Source organism: Eupeodes corollae, chromosome 2 (genome assembly GCF_945859685.1).
Source record: "Eupeodes corollae chromosome 2, idEupCoro1.1, whole genome shotgun sequence".
Lineage (NCBI taxonomy): Eukaryota > Metazoa > Arthropoda > Insecta > Diptera > Syrphidae > Eupeodes > Eupeodes corollae.
In genome coordinates, this window is record NC_079148.1 from 745,057 (window position 1) to 750,003 (window position 4,947).

Sequence of the window (4,947 nt, forward strand, 5' to 3'; positions counted from 1 at the left end):
GAGAATTTTCCGATCGACAAAATGCAAAATAAAACAAGAAACTTAGAACCAATCACACGATACTCGTCCCGAACCGCTAACGCTAACGCTAAGGTAAATTTGAAAAGTCCGCATTTTCATACTGATCATTTGGTTCAATTCTTCGTCTAGGTTATCGTTGTCGTTATCGTTATCGTTGTCGTCATCATCCACTTTACATTATTATGTGCACACTATGCGAGCTTATATTGTATTTTAATTTTTAAACTTAAAAACAAAAAACACACAATATCCACTTTTGATAAATATGTAATTGGAAGTATCTACAATATTGATATTGTCTACTTCCTTTATTTTTTGATTATTATTATGCAACGAAATTTATCACAACGATTTTTATCAATAGAATGCTCTGTTTACACGCCAATCGCATTCGTTTCGTTAATAGAAACATTTAAACTCAGAATTAGAATCAGCATCAGAAATTCAGAATATAAGAACTCATAGTTGTGTAGTTAATATATTTCCATATACATATTTTTAATTTGCTTCACTTTAACAATTCCATAACCGTCCGTCCCGACAAAAATCAGAAACAATGGCAGTCATTCATTTAATGGTTTTCGAAAAAAGGGCGAACGTAAAAGTAAAATTTCACTCCGTTCGTTCTCTTGTCAAACGCACATCACTCGCTCGCTCGGTTGCTCGCTTGCCCGATCTCTCTCTCCCCACCACCCCACTTATGTACACAATCTGGACAGTGAACATAAATAAATCAGTTTAACGACGAAAAGGAACTTACAATTTAAAAATACAAAAAAAGAAAATTAAATTTAAAAAAATAGATTTATTTTTTTTTTCGTTGCGTAGCGTCGCGCGGACCTTGATTCGTTCACGTTTACTGTGAGACTGACGTTAGAAATTGTTCGCCATAACAGCTACAGCCATACTTGCGTTGTGCATCGGCTCGACTTTGGCTCTTCCACCGACAGCGGTAGCGGCATCCTATCCTATATTCAGTCAATCCTACTGCCGCAGCCAGCAGACGCTTCTACAGAAACTAATGAAGATTTCCGAATTTGCTTTAGCTTCTGCTGCTAATGTTAGCTAGCGAGAAGCGGATGGTTGATGGACTCACTGTTTCTCAGTTAGTTTGTCTCTTAGTTTATTTTGATTCTCTTAAAATTGATAAGAACTCTTGAATTTTCAAAATAATTATTGATGACGATTTTTGTATGTACAAATATAACAACACCGAACCCTCATCATCATGATGATCATCATCATTACATCCAAGACACGACTTCTTTATTCTGGTATCGTGTCGTGATGTGGATTCGTGGGTTTCGGATAAGGTTGTACATAGAAGTGATCTAGGATCGTGGTTTTGTTTTCTAAATTTGGGGATGTTTTTTTAATTCTTTAGGGTTTATATATAAAAAAAAACCGTTTTAATTCAAGGCAGGTACTGTTTCAGGTACATTAGGTACACGAACATTAAAAAGATTTTTTTAAACTGATCTATGTTACTGCCTTCAATGGTATCACAATTGAAATCACAATTAAATTTATTAATAAATAATTATAATATTATTTATTAATAAATTTAAAGTAATTTTGTTTGATTTTTAAAATAAGTATATGACCTTTGTTAACAAGAGGTTTAAACGAAATGCATTTTAAAGTTCGGAAGAAGATTTAACAATAATCAAAGACTATACTGTTTTTAAAAAATGTTTCCTATACATTATACTGCTATACACTGTCAATCACTAGGACGAAGCCTTAGAATTATAATTGATTTCCGTTCTTTTTACCTTTGGGATATGTATTTTGTAGCCTGTAAAATTTACTACCTGTGAATAGGTTCGTATTTTCCCATAAGAAATTCATGAGTTCATGAGGGCTCCTCCGCTCCCTTTCTATACATACGGGACCATATCACCCAAGGTGCTTTCATCCGCTTTTGTCATAGTCCATGCTTCTGCACTGTATAGCAGGATGGGGATGATGGTTTGATCTCAGCGCTGCGCTGGTGGTGTTTTCTGCGTTTACAGCAGAGCCTAGGTAGACGAAGTCCTTAACTACCTCAAAGTAACGTTTGTCGATGGTGACGTTTTGACCGAGATGTCGGTGTTGCACGTACTTTCTTGACGATAGCATGTACTTTGTTTTGACTTCATTGACGATTAAACCCATTTTTGACACATCTTCAATACTCACAAAAGCTCCATTGACATCACGCTGAATACTTCCAATTGTATCAATGTCATCAGCATTTGCTAGTAATTGGACAGACTTTTGAAAGATAGTGTCTCTAGTGTTGATGTGGGAGCTCTGCAATATTCTTCCAAGTACGATGTTAAAAAACATAATGACAGCGCGAGACAGCGCATCACCGTGTCTAAGACCTTTTTTGACATCAAAGGTTCTCCATGGTCATCCTGCACAAACAGACGAGTGTGGCAGGGATGCCAAAACTAGATATGGCTCTATACAGCTCGTCCTTGTAGATGCTTTGAAATCGATAAAAAGATGGTGGGCGTCGATTTGATGTTCTGGGTTTTTTCCGGGATCTGATATATTTATTTAATCGACTGTGGACTTTCCTGGTCTAAAACCACACTAATAGAGCTTTTCAGGTTGTTGACGATGGATCTTCGACGTTCACATATTACGGCAGAGAAGATTTTATAGGCGATGTTAAGTAGATTGATTCTTCTATAGTTGGTGCAGGGTCTCCTTTTTTCAGGATCGGGCAAACAATACAGAGGTAATATTTATCGGGCATGTTTTCTTCGGACCACATCTTACAGATAAATTGGTGCAAGCTCCTAAACAAATTATCTCCAGCTGCTTTGAAGAGCTCGGCATTCAAGCCATCTGCTCTAGCGACTTCTAATCAAAGTCTAATCAAATAATGAAGTACTTAAAAAAATATACAATGTTAGACATTAAAATTAGGCCACATGCAAAATTTCAAAAAAACATTAAATGGTTAACGTGAATGATTTAATAATTTCATCACTTCTTACTATCCTTCAACCTGTTGCTATTTTAAATAATATTCCGCTTTTAGCCTAAGGCACTACTAGAGTAAAAGAAGAAACAAGCCGCGAGTAGCGTGATGTTGTTGCTTCTGCCGTACGTTCTCTATCTGAATGTTTCCATATTTTTGTAGGTCCACAAGATTACTGTTTACTTTTCCAATCTTTGCCAAGTGCGGACGAAATGGCTGCCCAAAAATCGTTTCGTATCGTACTAAACAAAAATAAGCTTAAAAGCTAAAACAAAACCAATCGTTGTCCCAATGGGTCCGTCTAAGTACTGTAAAGACAATCCGGTACAACGCTAAGAGGCGCATTAAGTTGAAATGGAAGTAAATGGAAGTGGAGCGTATTTTTTCTGGCATTGTGGTTTATTTTAAATCCAATAATTAGGAGGAGTCGAGATCTGCAATACACTTCTTCTAACTTTATAATCTTCATTTGGGCAAGCTATTATTAGTTCATCTAGTTCACTTTTGTTAAGCTTCCTTAATCCTCGAAACATTTAAAATTCCTTTTTCTGTCACTGTCATCCTTCAGAACCCAGTGTCTCAAATTAAAAAAAGAAACAGTTTTTTTTATATTGTTTTAAAAATAGCTTTATGAAAATTGCTCATTTGAAATACTGCAATGAATTCATTCATTCGCAATGGCCTTATCCTACTGACAAACTTTTCTATACACTCTTTAAGTAGTTTGAATCATTTCTAGTGATTGCTTCTGCATCTTTCTACTACTTTTCAATATAATTATTGGATGTTAAGTCTACTTAGGTAATGCGAATAGGTTCTTTACGAACTCAACTTGATTACTGACATTAATCATGAAAAAAATGTAATTTCATTTATAATGATAAGACAAGCACTTTAGCTGTATTATTCTAGTATTGCATTTCTAAAAAGAGAATAATCTCAAAAACTACATAATCTGCATAAAAAGTACTATAAAAATAGGTATTTTAATGTTTCAACTAAAGGGTTGCAAATTTTGAAAAAGAAATTATCAAGTTTTGATATAAAAGGTATTGAACTTTTAAGCATAATTTTTTACCAATCATACCTTTTATCTCGTTTATTTAAATACAGGAATTTCTTGAGTTGGCCGGACTCATAACTCAGATAATTATCAACCGATTGAGTTGAAATTCTGAGTATATCTTGAAAAATATATTCACTTTGGAAGTACTTGGAATTTTGTTTATATTGTGTAATTCATTTGTTATTAACAAGAAGAAATTGAAGGTACATTTTTACTTTCCATTGCCATTTGGCTAAAAATATATATCTTGTAAAAACCTTACGCAGGAGCTTTAAGATCGGTCGTGGATACTTAAACAAAACGAAGACATAATTGCAAAAACGTTACACATCTACGATTTTGAAATAAATCGCTTTACAAATAAATATTGTAAGCAGTATAATAATATCACTAAAAAGCCTCTAAGCAGGCCTAACCGCTTTACTTAAAATAGCTGAATTTGAAAAATAAACTTCAGATTCTATTCTTAACATTATAATTATTGAGAAAACAACCATTAAATGACATACCATAAGAATTCAATAGAGAAAGAAAAAATAATTGTCTACTTATGTTTACAATTCTAGTAAAAAGAAAGAGAGATTTACATTATGTTCTTACCACATTAAGTATATTTTAAAGATCTATCTTGCTTGATTTAACAACTTCAATCCAATTATTATTTCTTGTTTTTAATTTATTTTTCCCTCTTACTTGTTATTTTTGTACATCAAATCCTCATTTTGATTGTTAAATTAATTCACTGAAAATAGAAATATTTAAAACATTCAACCAAATAGTTTTAAAGAAATTCTTCCTTACTGCTGTTTTCTCCTACATTTGCTCGAATGTTCTTGAATAAATTCGTTGTTTTCCAACTTTAAGTTCAAACATAGCAAAACTT

General features: G+C 33.5%; 1 protein-coding gene across 2 annotated transcripts in view; it reads right to left on the bottom strand.

Annotated features, from left to right (window-relative positions):
• LOC129946554 (tumor necrosis factor receptor superfamily member wengen) overlaps positions 1-922 on the bottom strand; it is a 31,849-nt gene extending 30,927 nt beyond the window's left edge. Inside the window, exon 1 of one of the 2 annotated variants that reach the window (XM_056056788.1) lies at positions 782-922. The gene's annotated coding sequence lies outside the window, so the exon portion shown is untranslated. The remainder of the gene's footprint in view (positions 1-781) is intronic. The other variant, XM_056056789.1, reaches the window with a different exon arrangement.
• Between the last annotated feature and the right edge of the window lie 4,025 nt (positions 923-4,947).